General features: G+C 40.3%; 3 non-coding genes across 3 annotated transcripts; all 3 read left to right on the forward strand.

The window, feature by feature from the left end:
* Positions 1-5,865: 5,865 nt before the first annotated feature.
* TRNAV-UAC (transfer RNA valine (anticodon UAC)) lies at positions 5,866-5,938 on the forward strand. The gene has a single exon. It is a non-coding gene; the product is annotated as a tRNA-Val (tRNA).
* A 768-nt stretch (positions 5,939-6,706) lies between these two features.
* TRNAV-AAC (transfer RNA valine (anticodon AAC)) lies at positions 6,707-6,779 on the forward strand. Its single transcript has one exon. It is a non-coding gene; the product is annotated as a tRNA-Val (tRNA).
* A 17,563-nt stretch (positions 6,780-24,342) lies between these two features.
* TRNAV-CAC (transfer RNA valine (anticodon CAC)) lies at positions 24,343-24,415 on the forward strand. The gene has a single exon. It is a non-coding gene; the product is annotated as a tRNA-Val (tRNA).
* Positions 24,416-24,927: the final 512 nt, after the last annotated feature.

Here is a 24,927-nt window from a genome sequence, read left to right on the forward strand (position 1 = left end):
AGATGGGAGGCTGCTGAGGTGTGGAGATGGGAGGCTGCTGACGTGTGGAGATGGGAGGCTGCTGAGGAGAGGAGATGGGAGGCTACTGAGGTGAGGAGATGGGAGGCTGCTGAGGAGATGGGAGGCTGCTGAGGAGATGGGAGGCTGCTGAGGAGATGGGAGGCTGCTGAGGTGAGGAGATGGGAGGCTGCTGAGGTGTGGAGATGGGAGGCTGCTGAGGTGTGGAGATGGGAGGCTGCTGAGGAGAGGAGATGGGAGGCTTCTGAGGTGAGGAGATGGAGGCTGGTGAGGAGATGGGAGGATGCTGAGGAGATGGGAGGCTGATGAGGAGATGGGAGGCTGCTGAGGAGAGGAGATGGGAGGCTGCTGAGGAGAGGAGATGGGAGGCTGCTGAGGTGTGGAGATGGGAGGCTGCTGAGGAGAGGAGATGGGAGGCTGCTGAGGTGTGGAGATGGGAGGCTGCTGAGGTGTGGAGATGGGAGGCTGCTGAGGAGATGGGAGGCTGCTGAGGTGAGGAGATGGGAGGCTGCTGAGGTGTGGAGATGGGAGGCTGCTGACGTGTGGAGATGGGAGGCTGCTGAGGAGAGGAGATGGGAGGCTACTGAGGTGAGGAGATGGAGGCTGGTGAGGAGATGGGAGGCTGCTGAGGAGATGGGAGGCTGCTGAGGAGATGGGAGGCTGCTGAGGTGAGGAGATGGGAGGCTGCTGAAGAGATGGGAGGCTGCTGAGGTGAGGAGATGGGAGGCTGCTGAGGTGAGGAGATGGGAGGCTGCTGAAGAGATGGGAGGCTGCTGAGGTGAGGAGATGGGAGGCTGCTGAGGTGAGGAGATGGGAGGCTGCTGAAGAGATGGGAGGCTGCTGAGGTGAGGAGATGGGAGGCTGCTGACATGTGGAGATTGGAGGCTGCTGAGACGACCAAAAAAATTCTAGAATTCCACTTTTTTCAATTTCAACGCACTTTGAATTTTTTTCCCATTTTCGAGTACGCTATTTGATAAAGCCAATCATGTCATTCAAAAGTACAACTCGTCCTGCAAAAAACAAGCCCTCACACGGCCATATTGATGGAAAAATAAAAAGTGGGTATATATGACTGGGAAACATCTTTATTTGGGAAACTAGCTGAAGAGCCCGGCGCTGCCCGGGCATAGTAACTAACTGTGGTTAGTTATAGCAAATTATAATTATCCGCCATCCCATAGTCCCGTGCCCATATACCCATCATACATATCCTCCATCCCATAGTCCCATGCCCATATACCCATCATACATATCCTCCATCCCATAGTCCCATGCCCATATACCCATCACACATATCCTCCATCCCATAGTCCGGTGCCCATATACCCATCACACATCCTCCATCCCATAGTCCCATGCCCATATACCCATCATACATATCCTCCATCCCATAGTCCCATGCCCATATACTCATCATACATATCCTCCATCCCATAGTCCCATGCCCATATACCCATCATACATATCCTCCATCCCATAGTCCCATGCCCATATACCCATCATACATATCCTCCATCCCATAGTCCGGTGCCCATATACCCATCACACATCCTCCATCCCATAGTCAACCATAGTGACATCATAATGAGGGGCGGGGCTTGATGCGCACACACTGGTTCCCCAATATGCAAATAGGGGCATTATAACATCACAATGAGGGGCGGGGCTTGACGCGCACACACTTTTTCCTCATTATGTAGATAGGGGCAAAATTGGTGAATTGGAACGCACGGGGTTAAAATTTTGCCTCACAACATAGCCTAGGACACTCTCGGGTCCAGACGTGTGACGTGTGACATTTTGTGGCTGTTGCTGCGACGGTGCAGATGCCTATCCCGGACATACACACACACACTTTGAGCTTTCTATATTAGATTGTTCTGCGCTCGCACTGCGGTGCATGGACTGGGCGCCGATCTCCTGGCCTGCATCCTCATACATGCTGTGAGGCTGCTGAGTTCTAGTCAGGAGACCGGCGGCCCGTCCATGTACTGCGGTCCGAGCGCAGATCGATATCCACCGACAGCTTCATACATGTACAGAAAACAATACAATAATCTACAATCAGAAATACAGATTATAAAAAAAATCACAATCTGGTTTCAATTATTTTTTAAAAAAGTATGTGACTCATTTCCTTAACCCCTTACCTACAATTGACGTAATATTCCGTCCATGTGACCCTGGACCTAATTACCATGGACGGAATATTACGTCATCGTGATCAGCGGCGCCCACGTGGTGAGCGCCGCTGATCGCGGCCGAGTGTCAGCTAATTATCATAGCTGACACCCGGCACAATGTGTCAGGGGCGGTCACGGACACGATCGCGGTGTACCGGGGGTTAAAAGGAAGCATCGGCAGGGAGGGGGCTCCCTCCGTGCTTCCCTGAGCCCCCCACGGCAGCGCAATGTGCAGTGCTGCTGCGGGGGGCTCTTTCCCTGCAGGTCCCCGGATCCAATACGGCGACGGGGACCTCCGGGGGCCTGCAGGAAGATGGCTTCCTCAGTGCCTGCAAAGCGCAGGCATGAGGAAGCCTGTGCAGTGCCTGTGACAGATCGCTGATCTGTCACAGTGATCTGTGATGTGACAGATCAGCGATCTGTCACAGGACAGTTATGTCCCCCCTGGGACATTGTAATAAAGTAAAAAAAAAATTAAAAAAAGTGTAAAAATAATAAAAAAAAAATCGCTAAATAAATTCAAAAAAAAAAAAAAATATTCCCCAAAAAATTCATTTTTTGCAAATAAAAAAACCCAAAAACAATAAAAGTACACATATTTGGTATTGCCGCGTCCGTAACGACCCGCCCTATAAAACTGTCCCAATAGTTAACCCCTTAAGTGAACCCCTTAAAAAATAAAAATAAAAAACGAAGCAAAAAATAATGATTTATTATCCTACCGCCGAACAAAAAGTGCAATAACGCGCGATCAAAAAGACGCATATAAATATCCATGGTACCGCTGAAAACGTCATCTTGTCCAGCAAAAAACAAGCCACCATACAGCATCATCAGTGAAAAAATAAAAAAGTTATAGCTCGCAGAATAAAGTGATGCAAAAATAATTATTTTTTATATAAAATTGTTTTCATTGCATAAAAGCGCCAAAATATAAAAAAATGACCTAAATGAGGTATCGCTGTAACCGTACTGAACCGAAGAATAAAACTGCCTTATAAATTTTACCGCACCCGGAACGGCATAATCGCACCACCCAAAAGAAATTCATGAAACGCTGGTTTTTGTTCATTCTGCGTCCCAAAAAACGAAATAAAAAGCAATCAAAAAATGTCACATGCCCAAACATGATACCAATAAAAGCGTCAACTCGTCCCGCAAAAAATAAGACCTCACATGACTCGGTGGGTCAAAATATGGAAAAATTATAGCTCTCAATATGTGGTGATGCAAAAACTATTTTTACAATAAAAAGCGTCTTTTAGCGTGCGACAGCTGCCAAACATAAAAACCGCCATAAATAGTAAATCAAACCCCCCGTTATCACCCCCTTAGTTAGGGAAAAATAATAAAATTAAAAAAATGTATTTATTTCCATTTTCCCATTAGGGCTAGGGTTAGGGCTAGGGCTAGGGTTAGGGCTAGGGCTAGGGTTAGGGCTAGGGTTAGGGTTAGGGCTAGGGTTAGGGTTAGGGCTAGGGTTAGGGCTAGGGTTAGAATTGGGGGTTTCCACTATTTGCGTACATGAGGTGCTCTCCAAACGCAACATGGCGTCTGATCTCAATTCCAGCCAATTCTGCTTTGAAAAAGTCAAATGGTGCTCCTTCCCTTCCAAGCTCTGCCATGCACCCAAACAGTGTTTTACCCCCTCATATGGGGTATCAGCCTACTCAGGACAATTTGCAAAACTACTTTTGGGGTCCTATTTCTCCTGTTGCCCTTAGGAAAATAAAAATTTTGGGGCAAAAATATCATTTTTGTGGAAAAAAAATGTTTTGTTATTTTCACGCCTGGGCGTTATAAACTTCTGTGAAGCCCTTGTGGGTTCAAAGTTCTCACCACACATCTAGATAAGTTCTTTGGGGGGTCTAGTTTCAAAAATGGGGTCACTTGTGGGGGGTTTCCACTGTTTAGGTACATCAGGGACTCTCCAAACGTGACATGGCGTCCAATCTGAATTCCAGCCAATTTTGCATTGAAAAAGTCAAACTGCGCTCCTTCCATTCTGAGCTCTGCCATGCGCCGAAACAGTCGTTCCCCCCCACATATCAGGTATCTGCGTACTCAGGACAAACTGCACAATAACTTTTGCAGTTCAATTTCTCCTGTTACCCTTGGTAAAATAAAAAAAATTGAACCTGAAGTATTTTTTTTACGAAAAAAGTTAGAAGTTCATTTTTTTTTAAATATTCAAAAAATTTCATGTGACGCACCTAAAGGGTTAATAAACTTCTTGAATGTGGTTTTGAGCACCTTAAGGGGTGCAGTATTTAGAATGGTGTCACTTTTGGGTATTTTCTATCATATAGACCCCTCAAAGTGGCTTCAAATGTGATGTGGTCCTAAAAATAAAATGGTGTTGTAAAAATGAGAAATCGCTGGTCAACTTTTAACCCTTATATCTTACTAACAAATAAAAATTTTGGTTCCAAAATTGTGCTGATGTAAAGTAAACATGTGGCAAATGTTATTTATTAAGTTTTTTGTGTGCCATATCTCTGTGGTTTAAGGGCATAAAAATTCAAAGTTGGAAAATTGCGGAATTTTCAAAATTTTCGCCAAATTTCCGTTTTTCTCACAAATAAACGCAAGTTATATGAATGAAATTTTACCACTAACATGAAGTACAATATGTCACGAGAAAAGAATGTCAGAATCACCGGGATCCATGGAAGCGTTTCAGAGTTATTACCTCATAAAGGGACAGTGGTCAGAATTGTAAAAATGGGCCCGGTAGTTAATGTGCAAACCACCCTTGGGGGTGAAGGGGTTAATTAGCCTTAGTTAGCATATTCTATTGCTGGTTTAATGAGCTTTACTTTTACCAATGTGATTATTTCTACCCGTTTTTGCTTTTGGCAAGCATGTGTGTTTTTGACAGTGTCTAAGTGTTCCTAATTCAAGTAACACCTGATAGGATCAAGGTGCGAAAGCAGGCATCTAGGTGCTTTTTCTTTTTGGCTTTTGGACAAAGGCATGAGAATGTTTTGTGGAGCATGGTTTTGTTTCCCTGTTTGTTCTTTTTCTCCAATAGCCTGACAAATGAAAGGTTCCTGTGTTGCAAACTGCACTTTGTCCTGTCTTCAGACATAGAGGAAGACCTCTTGACTTTGGCTGGCTGTTTTTTTCTTTTTCAAGTTCATTTCAGCATGTTTAAACATCTTTATCTTTGCATGTAGTTTCTGAAGTGTAGTGGTTGTCAAGTTCACCTCACACGCGAACGGTCCCCAGTTCGAAACTGGATAGAAGCATGACATTAGGCGTTGACATTAAAGCTTTTGTCGTTGAATCTTTGTTCTCGATGGCTCGTCATGACCACAGTAACCTTCCGCAGCCGGATTCTGTAGTGTAGTGGTTATCACGTTCGCCTAACACACCAAAGGTCCCCAGTTCTGGGCAGAAACACGCTGTTACCCTTTGGTATCCAAGCTTTTGACTTTCAGGTCTTGATCTCGATTGCTTGTTGTCACCACAGTACGCGCTTGCATCCGGTTTCTGTAGTGTAGCGGTTATCACTTTCGCATCACACGTGAAAAGTCCCCAGTTCGAAACTGGGCAGAAACACAGCTTTTTCTCTTGGAAAACGATCTTTTTGACTTTCAGTGCTTGTTCTTTATTGCTTGCCATGACCACAGCATTTTTTGTTTATTTGAATTGGTTGGTTTCTGTAGTGTAGCGGTTATCACGTTCGCTTTACACGCGAAAGGTCCTCAGTTCGAAACTGGGCAGAAACACAGCGTTCCTCTTGCAAACTAGCGCTTTTGACAATGAGTTCTTGATCTTTAATGCTTTCTATGACCACAGTAAACGCTCTTGTCTGGTTACTGTAGTGTAGTGATTGTCCTGTTTGCCATCCTCCTGAAAGTTCCCTGTTTTGATCCCGGGCAGAAACATGTGGCTTTTCTTTATTTTGATCACAAACGTATATTGTTGGCTTAATTAGCCTTAGTTAGCATATTCTGTTGCTGGTTTAATGAGCATTACTTTTACCAATGTGATTATTTCTACCCGTTTTTGCTTTTGGCAAGCGTGTGTGTTTTTGACAGTGTCTAAGTGTTCCTAATTCAAGTAACACCTGATAGGATCAAGGTGCGAAAGCAGGCATCTAGGTGCTTTTTCTTTTTGGCTTTTGGACAAAGGCATGAGAATGTTTTGTGGAGCATGGTTTTGTTTCCCTGTTTGTTCTTTTTCTCCAATAGCCTGACAAATGAAAGGTTCCTGTGTTGCAAAATGCACTTTGTCCTGTCTTCAGACATAGAGGAAGACCTCTTGACTTTGGCTGGCTGTTTTTTTCTTTTTCAAGTTCATTTCAGCATGTTTAAACATCTTTAGCTTTGCATCGAGTTTCTGAAGTGTAGTGGTTGTCACGTTCACCTCACACGCGAACGGTCCCCAGTTCGAAACTAGATACAAGCATGACATTAGGCGTTGATATTGAAGCTTTTGACATTGAGTCTTTGTTCTTGATGGCTCGTCATGACCACAGTAATCTTCCGCAGCCGGTTTCTGTAGTGTAGTGGTTATCACGTTCGCCTAACACGCGAAAGGTCCCCAGTTCGAAACTGGGCAGAAACACGCTGTTACCCTTTGGTATTATTATTATTTATTGTTATAGCGCCATTTATTCCATGGCGCTTTACATGTGAGGGGGGTATACATAAAAACAAGTACAATAATCTTAAACAATACAAGTCATAACTGGTACAGGAGGAGAGAGGACCCTGCCCGCGAGGGCTCACAATCTTCAAGGGATGGGTGATAATACAGTAGGCGAGGGTAGAGCTGGTCGTGCAGCGGTTTGGTCGATCGGTGGTTACTGCAGGTTATAGGCTTGTCGGAAGAGGTGGGTCTTCAGGCTCTTTTTGAAGGTTTCGATGGTAGGTGAGAGTCTGATATGTTGTGGTAGAGAGTTCCAGAGTAGGGGTGATGCGCGAGAGAAATCTTGTATGCGATTGTGGGAAGAGGAGATAAGAGGGGAGTAGAGAAGGAGATCTTGTGAGGATCGGAGGTTGCGTGCAGGAAAGTACCGGGAGACGAGGTCACAGATGTATGGAGGAGACAAGTTGTGGATGGCTTTGTATGTCATGGTTAGGGTTTTCAGATTCACTAATAGGACTTTTATGGATCAAAACGTGCGCTGCCAGACCATCAATCCTCACAGGTGGTATATTTAATATATTTATTTCCCAACGCGTTTCGAGGTCATAAAACCTCTTCCTCAGGGGATGACATGTACAGGCAGGTAAAGACATTGCCGGTTTTATACATACATGGTTCAAATATTGGCGCCAAGAGTCACATGTTGGGGAAGGGATAAAGGTCAGAGATCATCAGTATAAATGTTTAAAAACTTAGTACATTCAAAAGAATTAATACATTTGGTGTGTTCACAGATAAAAAATAGAGAAGAGGAAGGAAGTGAAGAAAAATAAAGAAGAAATAAAGGAAAAAAGAAAAAAAGAAGGAAGCGCTGCACGAACCCGTGGAAAAGGAACGAAAAAAAGGTGTTAGCCACTGTGTGATCCGCTACTCCAAGTGAGCAGAGGAAAAGTTGCTGAGAGAGGAAGAAATGATTAAAAAAATATATTAAATAATAAAAGTGAATATTGTTGGAAGTGAATGTGTTAAAATCTTTATTAGTACATAAAATGCAGTTGAAATTGGATGAATAAAAATATATGAATAAAAAAATAAAAAATATATATGAATGAAAATTGAATAAAAACGAGTCTGACCAAATATAAAATTAAAAGTTGATAAAAATACAAAAGGTGAGGAATTAAAACCAGGATGGATGTCTGGTAAACTAATTGGAATCGCTGGAGAGAAGAACACTTCTATAGACGGTCCTGAGGGCAGAAGCACACAGAAGAGGAAGCAGATTCAGGGAGGGAAATATGCACGGGAGATCAGAAGGCGAAAGATCGGGTCCAGGAAAAGAAGGGAAAAGAAGCAGGAACAGCAGAGTCCCGCACCCTGAGAGTGTAAAACAAATAGAACAAGTGCAATAAAATTATATTAATATGCAAACAGTAATTTACACGCAATGAAACAACAGAGAATAAAACCAGGATTAGTAAAAGAGGCATGACAAGTTCAGAGAGCGGTGGCCAAAAGTTGAAGCATAAAAACGCAATCTTAAAAAATATTTGCACAAAAAAATATGTAAGAATAAACTTCATTAAACTCAATATCTATTTAATAAAATTATTCAGACAAGGGGATGAGCAGTAAAATTATTTTTATAGGAAGACTTCAGTGATTTCGTTAAGACCATTAGGTCTTAAAGTATTCAGCCTATAAATCCAAAAAACCTCCTTTCTGTTCAGTGACCCCATTCTATCAGTAAAACTATTTGGAATGTGTTCAATGGGGCTAATTTTCAAACCATTTGGATTTTTATTATGCTCAACTGTACAATGCCTAGAAAGACCATGTTTTAAAAACCCTTTTTTAATATTATGTCTGTGAGAGTTAATTCTCAAATGCAGTGGTTGGGTTGTCCTCCCCACATACTGCTTACCGCATTCGCACTCAATCAAATAAATCACAAAGTCAGTGGTGCAGGAAAGAAACTCCTTAATGGGGAAAACTTCATTTGTACTAGTTGATTTAAAATTCTTTTCTTTATGTGCGATACAAGTACAACATAGACAGTTCCTCTTGCCGCATTTAAAAATACCATAAAGAGGGGTATTAAAGACAGATAAAAATTTGCTACTACTTTTAACATTTTTTAACCGGCTAGGAGCCACTGTGCTCTTAATGGTGGGGGCTCTTCTAAAAGTCACGCCAGGGTTATTTGGGAGGAATTTCTGCAGTACGGGGTCATTCAGTAAAATGTGCCAGTTACTCCTCAGAATTTTCCTAATTTCTGTGTGCTCAGAGCAGAATTGCGTGATAAAATTAGTCATAAATTTGTTGCTTTTGGGTTTAACCATTTTAATGCCATTAATAAGGCTATCTTGAGATAGATTAATGCATTTGTTGAAGGCATTGGTAAGTAAATTAACAGGGTAATTTTTTTCGATAAATCTATTTTTTAATATTTCTGCCTGGTCCTTAAAAACTTTCGTGTCTGTGCAGTTTTTCCTTATTCTTCTATATTGATTAGTAGGGATGTTCCTCAGCCATTTCCCAAAATGACCACTACTAAAAGGGATATAGCTGTTTGTATCCACATTTTTAAAAAACGTTTTCGTTAAAATTCTATTATTCTCAATGTAGATAGTCAGATCTAAAAAATTAATATTTTCTTTGTCATAGATTGCTGATAAACTTAAACCCCAAATATTGTTATTAATGTCTCGAATAAAATCACCAATATTATTACCAGTATTGTCCCATATGAAGAACAAATCATCTATATATCTTTTGTAAAAAATACAGTTATTGTGCCATCTAGATTTAAAAATATAAAATTCTTCAAATACCCCCATGAAAATATTAGCATAAGTGGGTGCTACTTTTGAACCCATCGCGGTCCCAAGTTGCTGGTGATATAAAATTCCATTGAAAGTAAAATAATTATTATTCAATATAAAATCCATACCCTTTAATAAAAAGCTTTTTTGTCCTTTGCTCAGTCTAACATCTTTCAATAGGACTTTATTAAAACAAGCTAAACCCAAATTGTGTGGGATGTTTGAATACAACGAAGAAACATCCATGGTTACCAATATATACTGTGGCTTCCAATCAATATGTTGTAGAAATTGGATTAGTTGTGTAGAGTCTTTAATAAAACTTTTTAATATAGGGACATGAGAAACCATTATTCTGTCGATGTAATGAGATAAATTACTGGTTAGTGAATTAATGCCAGAGATAATAGGTCTCCCTGGAGGATTAACCAAACTTTTATGAATTTTTGGCAAGTGATAAAAAAAGGGGGTCCTTGGGTCCGTTACATGAAGGAATTTCAATTCATTTTTATCAAATATATTATTATTCTTTCCTTCTAAGATTAAATTGTCATAGGCAACTCTGGACCTGATTAGGGTATCAAAAGGGACTTTAATATAATATTTATCATCTGATAAAATATTAAGGGCTTCATTGCAATATTCATCTCTATTCTGGATTACGACCCCTCCACCCTTGTCAGCAGATCGAATTATTATTTCGGTATTAGATTTCAATGTTTTCAGAGCGGTTTTTTCATTTTTAGTTAGATTACATTTATAACCATAAGTAGCTTTGGTGGAAAAAATCTCTTTGAATTTCCTTTGTACAACATCGCTGAAGACTTTTAGATAGTGGCCTCTGTCTTCCAATGGATAAAATTTAGATTTGATTGGGACATTTAGATGAAAGGAATCATAATCTACTTCACTATTAATTTGTGTATCTTCATTTGTACCATTACAAGTAGTGTTATTCATTTCTTTAATTGCAAAATGTCTTTTTAATGTAAGTTTTCTAATAAACAATTGGAGGTCTAAAAAAAGATCAAAATCGTTTGTTTTGTAAGTGGGGCAGAAATTCAATCCTTTTGAGAGGACTCTAATTTCATCAATAGTGAGAATATGAGAGGATAAATTAAAGATATTACTACCCTCAGAGGAACAATTATTTTTATCCTTTATTTTCCATTTATTTTGCCTTTCTTCTTTTCGGCCCCCTCTGCATCCTCTATAGAGCCCTTTCTTTTTCCAGTTCTTGGTGAAAAAAAGTTTTTTACCTGAGAGTTTTTTACTGTCTGCGGTAAAAAAGGAACCGTAGCAGTATTGTTAGTGTCTGAATTATCAATTAGGATCGTATTCCCATTGGAAGTATTGGAAACAATACCATTAGGGGCGGAATTGTGTTTGGATATATTTAAATCTATATCCTCGTGTATGGAAAGGTCCAATAGTGAATTAGGAGTGGACTCAGGAAATTCAATAAGTGCAGGTGAAGAGAGAGCTGCAGGAGTGGGTGTGATAATTTTATCATTGATAATGGTAGGATTAGTGGTATCTATTAAATTCTTCCTAGTGTCATTATCATTAAACTGTTTTATTTGTTTTTTAATACTTTCTAAATGTTTAATGGCTTCAATAAGTGGTGCAGTGGTTGCAGTGCTTTTTATGACAGGGGGTTTAGAAAAGATATTTTCCTTATTTCCAGTTGGTAGACCTTTGGAGGGTAAAACCAAAGGTATAGGGGATTGTCCTAAAGTGATTTTATCATTTATTTTATCTTGTTCTGTCATATTAGTTGTTACTTCCAAACACTCGGTAATACATTTCTTTTCAACGGTTTTCGTCTTATTTCTATAGTCCTCTCTGTCTCTCTGTAATTTTTTAGATTTCTTTAGAATAGTTTCATGCTCCACTTGCATGACATGCGTTATAACGTTAGAGTTAATCTTCTTGTATTCTGGATGTTTATGGAAAGGGATAAGGTCTTTTGATAGACTCATAACCTTAAGAGCTGCCAGTTCAGCCAATTTAGATCTTTTTTTATATAGTAATAAAATCATTTTATGCATACAATTGTTGAGGTTATTGTCCCAATCTTGCGTAAAGCTCAAATCGTTCATAAAAGGTGAGTCGAACACTAACCTCAGTCCCCGAGGGCATATGTTCTCTTCTAAATAGATCGATAAAAAACGTGCATCCAAACCATAATGGAGTTCCTCCTTAATAGCTTCTTTAAAGTTATAAAAAATCTTCCGGAGTGTCTTTGTTTCGTCTTCACTGAAAGGGTTGACAGTTTCCTCTTCTCCAGTGGAAAAGCCGATATTCCCAATTGTCTGTAGTATTAGTCTTTCCCTGGACGAGAGTCTATTCTGAAAATATTCCATCCTTGGACAGAGTAACGGACCCTCTGCTGCTCAAAATCCAAAACACTAACAGTGTTTTCCACGCACCGTCAGGGGTTTAGAATAATTAGAACTGCAAGGAAAAAAAGCGCAATAGGGTCTTATCTGAGAAAATCAAGATATCAAATAGTAGTATATACTCACCGTATACAGGAGAGTAACAGGCATAAAGAAATGCGGTCAGCTTGCTGCACATCCAAATGACCACGCTGTGGCCATAAATCTTCAGATTCACTAATAGGACTTTTATGGATCAAAACGTGCGCTGCCAGACCATCAATCCTCACAGGTGGTATATTTAATATATTTATTTCCCAACGCGTTTCGAGGTCATAAAACCTCTTCCTCAGGGGATGACATGTACAGGCAGGTAAAGACATTGCCGGTTTTATACATACATGGTTCAAATATTGGCGCCAAGAGTCACATGTTGGGGAAGGGATAAAGGTCAGAGATCATCAGTATAAATGTTTAAAAACTTAGTACATTCAAAAGAATTAATACATTTGGTGTGTTCACAGATAAAAATAGAGAAGAGGAAGGAAGTGAAGAAAAATAAAGAAGAAATAAAGGAAAAAAGAAAAAAAGAAGGAAGCGCTGCACGAACCCGTGGAAAAGGAACGAAAAAAAGGTGTTAGCCACTGTGTGATCCGCTACTCCAAGTGAGCAGAGGAAAAGTTGCTGAGAGAGGAAGAAATGATTAAAAAAATATATTAAATAATAAAAGTGAATATTGTTGGAAGTGAATGTGTTAAAATCTTTATTAGTACATAAAATGCAGTTGAAATTGGATGAATAAAAATATATGAATAAAAAAATAAAAAATATATATGAATGAAAATTGAATAAAAACGAGTCTGACCAAATATAAAATTAAAAGTTGATAAAAATACAAAAGGTGAGGAATTAAAACCAGGATGGATGTCTGGTAAACTAATTGGAATCGCTGGAGAGAAGAACACTTCTATAGACGGTCCTGAGGGCAGAAGCACACAGAAGAGGAAGCAGATTCAGGGAGGGAAATATGCACGGGAGATCAGAAGGCGAAAGATCGGGTCCAGGAAAAGAAGGGAAAAGAAGCAGGAACAGCAGAGTCCCGCACCCTGAGAGTGTAAAACAAATAGAACAAGTGCAATAAAATTATATTAATATGCAAACAGTAATTTACACGCAATGAAACAACAGAGAATAAAACCAGGATTAGTAAAAGAGGCATGACAAGTTCAGAGAGCGGTGGCCAAAAGTTGAAGCATAAAAACGCAATCTTAAAAAATATTTGCACTAAAAAATATGTAAGAATAAACTTCATTAAACTCAATATCTATTTAATATTGAGGGTAGTAATATCTTTAATTTATCCTCTCATATTCTCACTATTGATGAAATTAGAGTCCTCTCAAAAGGATTGAATTTCTGCCCCACTTACAAAACAAACGATTTTGATCTTTTTTTAGACCTCCAATTGTTTATTAGAAAACTTACATTAAAAAGACATTTTGCAATTAAAGAAATGAATAACACTACTTGTAATGGTACAAATGAAGATACACAAATTAATAGTGAAGTAGATTATGATTCCTTTCATCTAAATGTCCCAATCAAATCTAAATTTTATCCATTGGAAGACAGAGGCCACTATCTAAAAGTCTTCAGCGATGTTGTACAAAGGAAATTCAAAGAGATTTTTTCCACCAAAGCTACTTATGGTTATAAATGTAATCTAACTAAAAATGAAAAAACCGCTCTGAAAACATTGAAATCTAATACCGAAATAATAATTCGATCTGCTGACAAGGGTGGAGGGGTCGTAATCCAGAATAGAGATGAATATTGCAATGAAGCCCTTAATATTTTATCAGATGATAAATATTATATTAAAGTCCCTTTTGATACCCTAATCAGGTCCAGAGTTGCCTATGACAATTTAATCTTAGAAGGAAAGAATAATAATATATTTGATAAAAATGAATTGAAATTCCTTCATGTAACGGACCCAAGGACCCCCTTTTTTTATCACTTGCCAAAAATTCATAAAAGTTTGGTTAATCCTCCAGGGAGACCTATTATCTCTGGCATTAATTCACTAACCAGTAATTTATCTCATTACATCGACAGAATAATGGTTTCTCATGTCCCTATATTAAAAAGTTTTATTAAAGACTCTACACAACTAATCCAATTTCTACAACATATTGATTGGAAGCCACAGTATATATTGGTAACCATGGATGTTTCTTCGTTGTATTCAAACATCCCACACAATTTGGGTTTAGCTTGTTTTAATAAAGTCCTATTGAAAGATGTTAGACTGAGCAAAGGACAAAAAAGCTTTTTATTAAAGGGTATGGATTTTATATTGAATAATAATTATTTTACTTTCAATGGAATTTTATATCACCAGCAACTTGGGACCGCGATGGGTTCAAAAGTAGCACCCACTTATGCTAATATTTTCATGGGGGTATTTGAAGAATTTTATATTTTTAAATCTAGATGGCACAATAACTGTATTTTTTACAAAAGATATATAGATGATTTGTTCTTCATATGGGACAATACTGGTAATAATATTGGTGATTTTATTCGAGACATTAATAACAATATTTGGGGTTTAAGTTTATCAGCAATCTATGACAAAGAAAATATTAATTTTTTAGATCTGACTATCTACATTGAGAATAATAGAATTTTAACGAAAACGTTTTTTAAAAATGTGGATACAAACAGCTATATCCCTTTTAGTAGTGGTCATTTTGGGAAATGGCTGAGGAACATCCCTACTAATCAATATAGAAGAATAAGGAAAAACTGCACAGACACGAAAGTTTTTAAGGACCAGGCAGAAATATTAAAAAATAGATTTATCGAAAAAAATTACCCTGTTAATTTACTTACCAATGCCTTCAACAAATGCATTAATCTATCTCAAGATAGCCTTATTAATGGCATTAAAATGGTTAAACCCAAAAGCAACAAATTTATGACTAATTTTATCACGCAATTCTGCTCTGAGCACACAGAAATTAGGAAAATTCTGAGGAGTAACTGGCACATTTTACTGAATGACCCCGTACTGCAGAAATTCCTCCCAAATAACCCTGGCGTGACTTTTAGAAGAGCCCCCACCATTAAGAGCACAGTGGCTCCTAGCCGGTTAAAAAATGTTAAAAGTAGTAGCAAATTTTTATCTGTCTTTAATACCCCTCTTTATGGTATTTTTAAATGCGGCAAGAGGAACTGTCTATGTTGTACTTGTATCGCACATAAAGAAAAGAATTTTAAATCAACTAGTACAAATGAAGTTTTCCCCATTAAGGAGTTTCTTTCCTGCACCACTGACTTTGTGATTTATTTGATTGAGTGCGAATGCGGTAAGCAGTATGTGGGGAGGACAACCCAACCACTGCATTTGAGAATTAACTCTCACAGACATAATATTAAAAAAGGGTTTTTAAAACATGGTCTTTCTAGGCATTGTACAGTTGAGCATAATAAAAATCCAAATGGTTTGAAAATTAGCCCCATTGAACACATTCCAAATAGTATTACTGATAGAATGGGGTCACTGAACAGAAAGGAGGTTTTTTGGATTTATAGGCTGAATACTTTAAGACCTAATGGTCTTAACGAAATCACTGAAGTCTTCCTATAAAAATAATTTTACTGCTCATCCCCTTGTCTGAATAATTTTATTAAATAGATATTGAGTTTAATGAAGTTTATTCTTACATATTTTTTTGTGCAAATATTTTTTAAGATTGCGTTTTTATGCTTCAACTTTTGGCCACCGCTCTCTGAACTTGTCATGCCTCTTTTACTAATCCTGGTTTTATTCTCTGTTGTTTCATTGCGTGTAAATTACTGTTTGCATATTAATATAATTTTATTGCACTTGTTCTATTTGTTTTACACTCTCAGGGTGCGGGACTCTGCTGTTCCTGCTTCTTTTCCCTTCTTTTCCTGGACCCGATCTTTCGCCTTCTGATCTCCCGTGCATATTTCCCTCCCTGAATCTGCTTCCTCTTCTGTGTGCTTCTGCCCTCAGGACCGTCTATAGAAGTGTTCTTCTCTCCAGCGATTCCAATTAGTTTACCAGACATCCATCCTGGTTTTAATTCCTCACCTTTTGTATTTTTATCAACTTTTAATTTTATATTTGGTCAGACTCGTTTTTATTCAATTTTCATTCATATATATTTTTTATTTTTTTATTCATATATTTTTATTCATCCAATTTCAACTGCATTTTATGTACTAATAAAGATTTTAACACATTCACTTCCAACAATATTCACTTTTATTATTTAATATATTTTTTTAATCATTTCTTCCTCTCTCAGCAACTTTTCCTCTGCTCACTTGGAGTAGCGGATCACACAGTGGCTAACACCTTTTTTTCGTTCCTTTTCCACGGGTTCGTGCAGCGCTTCCTTCTTTTTTTCTTTTTTCCTTTATTTCTTCTTTATTTTTCTTCACTTCCTTCCTCTTCTCTATTTTTTATCTGTGAACACACCAAATGTATTAATTCTTTTGAATGTACTAAGTTTTTAAACATTTATACTGATGATCTCTGACCTTTATCCCTTCCCCAACATGTGACTCTTGGCGCCAATATTTGAACCATGTATGTATAAAACCGGCAATGTCTTTACCTGCCTGTACATGTCATCCCCTGAGGAAGAGGTTTTATGACCTCGAAACGCGTTGGGAAATAAATATATTAAATATACCACCTGTGAGGATTGATGGTCTGGCAGCGCACGTTTTGATCCATAAAAGTCCTATTAGTGAATCTGAAGATTTATGGCCACAGCGTGGTCATTTGGATGTGCAGCAAGCTGACCGCATTTCTTTATGCCTGTTACTCTCCTGTATACGGTGAGTATATACTACTATTTGATATCTTGATTTTCTCAGATAAGACCCTATTGCGCTTTTTTTCCTTGCAGTTCTAATTAATTATGGTTAGGGTTTTGTAATGGAGTCTCTGGGCAATTGGGAGCCAGTGAAGGGATTGACAGAGGGGAGAAGCTGGGGAATAGCGGGGGGACAGGTGGATTAGTCGGGCAGCAGAGTTTAGAATAGATTGGAGGGGTGCGAGAGTGTTTGAGGGGAGGCCGCAGAGCATGAGGTTGCAGTAGTCAAGGCGAGAGATGATGAGGGCATGGACTAGGGTTTTTGCAGATTCTTGGGTGAGGAATGAACGGATGCGTGAAATATTTTTGAGTTGAAGTCGGCAGGAAGTGGAAAGGGTTTGGATATGTGGTTTGAAGGAGAGATCAGCATCAAGGATTACTCCGAGGCAGCGAGCTTGTGGGACTGGGGAGAGTGGGCAGTCATTTACTGTAATTGATAGGTTCGTAGGGGGGGTCACGTGAGATGGGGGAAAGATGATGAATTCTGTTTTGTCCATGTTGAGTTTCAGATATCTAGTGGAGAAGAAGGATGAAATAGTGGACAGACATTGAGGGATTCTGGTTAGTAGGGAGGTGATATCTGGTCCAGAGATGTAGATCTGTGTGTCATCAGCATAAAGATGATACTGAAAGCCATGAGATTCTATGAGCTGTCCCAGGCCAAAGGTGTAAATAGAGAACAGCAGGGGCCCTAGGACTGAACCTTGTGGGATTCCGACAGATAGGGGGCGAGGTGAGGAGGTGGTGTGTGAGTGGGAGACGCTGAATGTCCGGTCTGTTAGGTATGATGAGATCCAGGAGAGGGCCAAGTCTGTGATGCCGAGGGATGAGAGGGTCTGTAATAATAGGGAACGGTCCACTGTGTCAAAGGCAGCCGACAGGTCCAGGAGGAGGAGGACAGAGTAGTGTCGCTTGCTCTTGGCAGTTAAGAGGTCATTGGTGACCTTAGTAAGGGCAGTTTCAGTGGAGTGGTGTGACCGGAAGCCAGATTGTAAGCGGTCGAAGAGGGAGCAAGAAGAGAGATGGGAGGACAGTTCAAGGTAGACGTGTTGTTCCAGTAGCTTGGAGGCGTATGGGAGAAGTGATATAGGGCGATAGCTAGATACAGAGGATGGGTCAAGAGAGGGCTTTTTGAGGATAGGTGTGATGGAGGCATGTTTAAAGCTTGAGGGGAAAACACCAGTTGTTAGTGATAGGTTGAAGAGATGGGTTAGGGTTGGGATGAAGACTGTGGTGAGGTTTGGGATGAAGTGGGATGGGATCGGGTCGAGTGCACAGGTGGTGAGATGTGATCTTGAGAGTAGAGTGGAGAGTCGATCTTCTGTAATGGTGGAGAAGTTGGTATCCAAGCTTTTGACTTTCAGTTCTTGATCTCGATTTCTTGTTGTCACCACAGTAAGCGCTTGCCTCTGGTTTCTGTAGTGTAGCGGTTATCACGTTTGCCTCACACGCGAAAAGTCCCCAGTTCGAAACTGGGCAGAAACACAGCTTTTTGTCTTGGAAAACGAGCTTTTTGTCTTGGAAAACGATCTTTTTGACTTTCAGTGCTTGTTCTTTATTGCTTGCCATGACCACAGCATTTTTTGTTTGTTTGAATCGGTTGGTTTCTGTAGTGTAGCGGTTATCACGTTCGCTTTACATGCGAAAGGTCCTCAGTTCGAAACAGGGCAGAAACACAGCGTTCCTCTTGCAAACTAGCGCTTTTGACAATGAGTGCTTGATCTTTAATGCTTGCCATGACCACAGTAAACGCTCTTGTCTGGTTACTGTAGTGTAGTGATTGTCTTGTTTGCCATCCTCCTGAAAGTTCCCTGTTTTGATCCCGGGCAGAAACATGTGGATTTTCTTTATTTTGATCACAAACGTATATTGTTGGCTTAACCCCTTCACCCCCAAGGGTGGTTTGCACGTTCATGACCGGGCCAATTTTTACAATTCTGACCACTGTACCTTTATGAGGTCATAACTCTCGAACGCTTCCATGGATCCCGGTGATTCTGACATTGTTTTCTCGTGACATATTGTACTTCATGTTAGTGGTAAAATTTCATTCAAATAACTTGCGTTTATTTGTGAGAAAAACGGAAATTTGGCGAAAATTTTGAAAATTTCGCAATTTTCCAACTTTGAATTTTTATGCCCTTAAATCACAGAGATAAGGCACACAAAAAACTTGATAACTAACATTTCCCACATGTTTACTTTACATCAGCACAATTTTGGAACCAAAATTTTTTTTTGTTAGGAAGTTATAAGGGTTAAAAGTTGACCAGCGATTTCTCATTTTTACAACACCATTTTATTTTTAGGACCACATCACATCTGAAGCCACTTTGAGGGGTCTATATGATAGAAAATACACAAAAGTGACACCATTCTAAAAACTGCACCCCTTAAGGTGCTCAAAACCACATTCAAGAAGTTTATTAACCCTTTAGGTGCGTCACAGGAATTTTTTTGAATATTTAAAAAAAAATGAACATCTAACTTTTTTTCATAAAAAAAATACTTCAGGTTCAATTTTTTTTATTTTACCAAGGGTAACAGGAGAAATTGAACTGCAAAAGTTATTGTGCAATTTGTCCTGAGTACGCAGATACCTGATATGTGGGGGGGAACGACTGTTTCGGCGCATGGCAGAGCTCAGAATGGAAGGAGCGCCGTTTGACTTTTTCAATGCAAAATTGGCTGGAATTCAGATTGGACGCCATGTCACGTTTGGAGAGTCCCTGATGTACCTAAACAGTGGAAACCCCCTACAAGTGACCCCATTTTGGAAACTAGACCCCCCAAGGAACTTATCTAGATATGTGGTGAGAACTTTGAACCCACAAGGGCTTTACAGAAGTTTATAACGTACAGCGGTACAATTAAAAAATCATATTTTTTCCACAAAAATGATCTTTTCACCCCAATTTTTATTTTCCCAAGGGTAACAGGACCCTAAAAGTTATTGTGCAATTTGTCCTGAGTACGCTGATACCCCACATGTGGGGGTAAACCACTATTTGGGCGCATGGCAGAGCTCGGAAGGGAAGCAGCGCCATTTGACGTTTTTGGCTGGAATTGAGATCGGACACCATGTCGCGTTTGGAAAACCCCTGATGTACCAAAACAGTGGAAACCCCCCACAAATGACACCATTTTGGAAACTAGACCCCCTAAGGAACTTATCTAGATGTGTGGTGAGAACTTTGAACCCCCATGGGCTTCACAGAAGTTTATAACATAAAGCCATACAATTAAAAAATCATATTTTTTAAACAAAAATGATCTTTTCACCCTCAATTCTTATTTTTCCAAGGGTAACAGGACCCTAAAAGTTATTGTGCAATTTGTCCTGAGTACGCTGATACCCCACATGTGGGGGTAAACCACTATTTGGGGGCATGGCAGAGCTCGGAAGGGAAGCAGCGCCATTTGACGTTTTTGGCTGGAATTGAGATCGGACACCATGTCGCGTTTGGAAAACCCCTGATGTACCAAAACAGTGGAAACCCCCCACAAATGACACCATTTTGGAAACTAGACACCCTAAGGAACTTATCTAGATGTGTGGTGAGAACTTTGAACCCCCATGGGCTTCACAGAAGTTTATAACATAAAGCCATACAATTAAAAAATCATATTTTTTCCACAAAAATGATCTTTTCACCCTCAATTCTTATTTTTCCAAGGGTAACAGGACCCTAAAAGTTATTGTGCAATTTGTCCTGAGTACGCTGATACCCCACATGTGGGGGTAAACCACTATTTGGGGGCATGGCAGAGCTCGGAAGGGAAGCAGCGCCATTTGACGTTTTTGGCTGGAATTGAGATCGGACACCATTGTCGCGTTTGGAAAACTCCTGATGTACCAAAACAGTGGAACCCCCCACAAATGACACCATTTTGGAAACTAGACCCCCCATGGAACTTATCTAGATGTGTGGTGAGCACTTTGACCCCCCCAGTGCTTCACAGAAGTTTACAACGCCCGGGCGTGAAAATAAAAAATTCGTATTTTTTCCACAAACATGATCTTTTAGTCACCATTTTTTTATTTTCCCAAGGGTACCAGGAGAAATTGGACCCCAAAAGTTGTTTTCCAATTTGTCCTGAGTACGCTGCTACCCCATATGTGGGAGAAAACTACTGTATGGGCACACGTCAGGGCTCGGAAGGGAAGTAGTGACGTTTTGGAATGCAGACTTTGATGGAATGGTCTGCGGGTGTCATGTTGCCTTTGGAGAGCCCCTAATGTACCTAAACAGTGGAAACCCCCCACAAATGACACCATTTTGTAAACTAGACCCCCCAAGGAACTTATCTAGATGTGTGGTGAGCACTTTGACCCCCCCAGTGCTTCACAGAAGTTTACAACGCCCGGGCGTGAAAATAAAAAATTCGTATTTTTTCCACAAACATGATCTTTTAGTCACCATTTTTTTTATTTTCCCAAGGGTACCAGGAGAAATTGGACCCCAAAAGTTGTTGTCCAATTTGTCCTGAGTACGCTGACACCCCATATGTGGGAGAAAACTACTGTATGGACACACGTCGGGGCTCGGAAGGGAAGCAGTGACGTTTTGGAACGCAGACTTTGATGGAATGGTCTGCGGTTGTCATGTGCGTTTGGAGAGCCCCTGATGTACCTAAACTATTGAAACTCCCCACAAGTGACCCCATTTTGGACACTAGACCCCCCACGGAACTTATCTAGATGTGTGGTGAGCACTTTGAACCCCCAAGTGCTTCACAGAAGTTTATAACACTCGGACGTGAAAATAAAAAAATCATTTTTTTTCCACAAAAATGATATTTTTGCCCCCAATTTTTTATTTTCCTAAGGGTAACAGGAGAAATTGGACCCCAAAAATTGTTTTGCAATTTGTCCTGAGTAGGCTGATACCCTACATGAGGGGGTAAAACACTGTTTGGGCGCATAGCAGAGCTTGGAAGGGAAGGAGCACCATTTGACTTTTTCAACTCAGAATTGGCTGGAATTGAGATCAGACGCCATGTTGCATTTGGAGAGCCCCTGATGTGCCCAAACAGTGGAAACCCCCAATTCTAACTCCAACCCGAACCCCAACACGCCCCTAACCCTAGCCCTAACCCTAGCCCTAACCCTAGCCCTAGCCCTAACCCTAGCCCTAGCCCTAGCCCTAACCCTAACCCTAGCCCTAACCCTACCCCAACACACCCCTAGCCCTAACCCTAGCCCTAACCCTAATGGAAAAATGGAAATAAATACATTTTTTTTATTTTATTATTTTTCCCTAACTAAAGGGGTGATAACGGGGGGTTTGATTTACTATTTATGGCGGTTTTTATGTTTGGCGGCTGTCGCACGCTAAAAGACGCTTTTTATTGTAAAAATAGTTTTTGCATCACCACATATTGAGAGCTATAATTTTTCCGTATTTTGACCCACCGAGTCATGTGAGGTCTTATTTTTTGCGGGACGAGTTGACGTTTTTATTGGTACCATTTTCGGGCACGTGAAATTTTTTGATCGCTTTTTATTCCGATTTTTGGGACGCAGAATGAACAAAAACCAGCGTTTCATGAATTTCTTTTGGGGGGGGTGCGTTTACACCGTTCCGCGTGCGGTAAAATTGATAAAGCGCTTTTATTCTTCGGGTCAGTACGGTTACAGCGATACCTCATTTAGGTCATTTTTTTATGTTTTTGTCGGTTTTATGCAATGAAAACTATTTTATATAAAAAATAATTATTTTTGCATCGCTTTATTCTGCGAGTTATAACTTTTTTATTTTTTTGCTGATGATGCTGTGTGGCGGCTTGTTTTTTGCGGGACAAGATGACGTTTTCAGCGGTACCATGGATATTTATATGCGTCTTTTTGATCTCGCGTTATTGCACTTTTTGTTTGGCGGTATGATAATAAATCATTATTTTTTGCTTCGTTTTTTATTTTTATTTTTTAAGGGGTTCACTAAAGGGGTTAGCTAATGGGACAGTTTTATAGGGCAGGTCGTTACGGACGCGGCGATACCTAATATGTGTACTTTTATTGTTTTTTTTTTTTATTATTTTAAAAAAATGAATTTATTGGGGAATATTTTTTTTTTTTTTTACTAATTTATTTGGCGATTTTTTTTAATTTATTTTTACACTTTTTTTTAAATTTTTTTTTACTTTATTACATAGTCCCAGGTGGGACATCACTGTCCTGTGACAGATCGCTGATCTGTCACATCACAGATCACTGTGACAGATCAGCAATCTGTCACAGGCAGTGCACAAGGCTTCCTCATGCCTGCGCTTTGCAGGCACTGAGGAAGCCAGCTTCCCCAGGCCCCCGAAGGCCCCCGTCGCCATCTTGGATTCGGGGGCCTGGAGGATAGGAGTCCCCCGCAGCAGCGCTGCACATTGCGCTGCCGTGGGGGGCTCAGGGAAGCACGGAGGGAGCCCCCTCCCTGCCGATGCTTCCCTTTAACTCCCGGTACACCGCGATCGCGTTTGATCGCGGTGTGCAAGGGGTTAATGTGTCGGGGGCGGTCCGTGACCGCCCCTGACACATAGTGCCGGGTGTCAGCTGTGATAATCAGCTGACACCCGGCCGCGATCAGCGGCGCTCACCACGTGGGCGCCGCTGATCGCGGTAGACGTACTATCCCGTCCCCGGTCATACGGGCCCGGGTACCGTGGACGGGATAGTACGTCTCATGTCAGGAAGGGGTTAATTAGCCTTAGTTAGAATATTCTATTGCTGGTTTAATGAGCATTACTTTTACCAATATGATTATTTCTACCCGTTTTTGCTTTTGGCAAGCATGTGTGTTTTTGACAGTGTCTAAGTGTTCCTAATTCAAGTAACACCTGATAGGATCAAGGTGCGAAAGCAGGCATCTAGGTGCTTTTTCTTTTTGGCTTTTGGACAAAGGCATGAGAATGTTTTGTGGAGCATGGTTTTGTTTCCCTGTTTGTTCTTTTTCTCCAATAGCCTGACAAATGAAAGGTTCCTGTGTTGCAAAATGCACTTTGTCCTGTCTTCAGACATAGAGGAAGACCTCTTGACTTTCGCTGGCTGTTTTTTTCTTTTTCAAGTTCATTTCAGCATGTTTAAACATCTTTAGCTTTGCATGGAGTTTCTGAAGTGTAGTGGTTGTCACGTTCACCTCACGCGCGAACGGTCCCCAGTTAGAAACTGGATAGAAGCATGACATTAGGCGTTGATATTAAAGCTTTTGACGTTGAGTCTTTGTTCTCGATGGCTCGTCATGACCACAGTAACCTTCCGCAGCCGGTTTCTGTAGTGTAGTGGTTATCACGTTCGCCTAACACGCGAAAGGTCCCCAGTTCGAAATTGGGCAGAACCACGCTGTTACCATTTGGTATCCAAGCTTTTGACTTTCAGTTCTTGATCTCGATTGCTTGTTGTCACCACAGTAAGCACTTGCATCTGGTTTCTGTAGTGTAGCGGTTATCACGTTCGCCTCACACGCGAAAGGTCCCCAGTTCGAAACTGGGCAGAAACACAGCTTTTTCTCTTGGAAAATGATCTTTTTGACTTTCAGTGCTTGTTCTTTATTGCTTGCCATGACCACAGCATTTTTTGTTTGTTTGAATCGGTTGGTTTCTGTAGTGTAGCGGTTATCACGTTCGCTTTACACGTGAAAAGTCCTCAGTTCGAAACTGGGCAGAAACACAGCGTTCCTCTTGCAAACTAGCGCTTTTGACAATGAGTGCTTGATCTTTAATGCTTGCCATGACCACAGTAAACCCTCTTGTCTAGTTACTGTAGTGTAGTGATTGTCCTGTTTGCCATCCTCCTGAATGTTCCCTGTTTTGATCCCGGGCAGAAACATGTGGCTTTTCTTTATTTTGATCACAAACGTATATTGTTGGCTTAATTAGCCTTAGTTAGCATATTCTATTGCTGGTTTAATGAGCATTACTTTTACCAATGTGATTATTTCTACCCGTTTTTGCTTTTGGCAAGCATGTGTGTTTTTGACAGTGTCTAAGTGTTCCTAATTCAAGTAACACC

Source organism: Dendrobates tinctorius, unplaced genomic scaffold (assembly GCF_039654945.1).
Source record: "Dendrobates tinctorius isolate UK_male_01 unplaced genomic scaffold, ASM3965494v1 ptg000251l, whole genome shotgun sequence".
NCBI classification, from domain to species: Eukaryota; Metazoa; Chordata; class Amphibia; order Anura; family Dendrobatidae; genus Dendrobates; species Dendrobates tinctorius.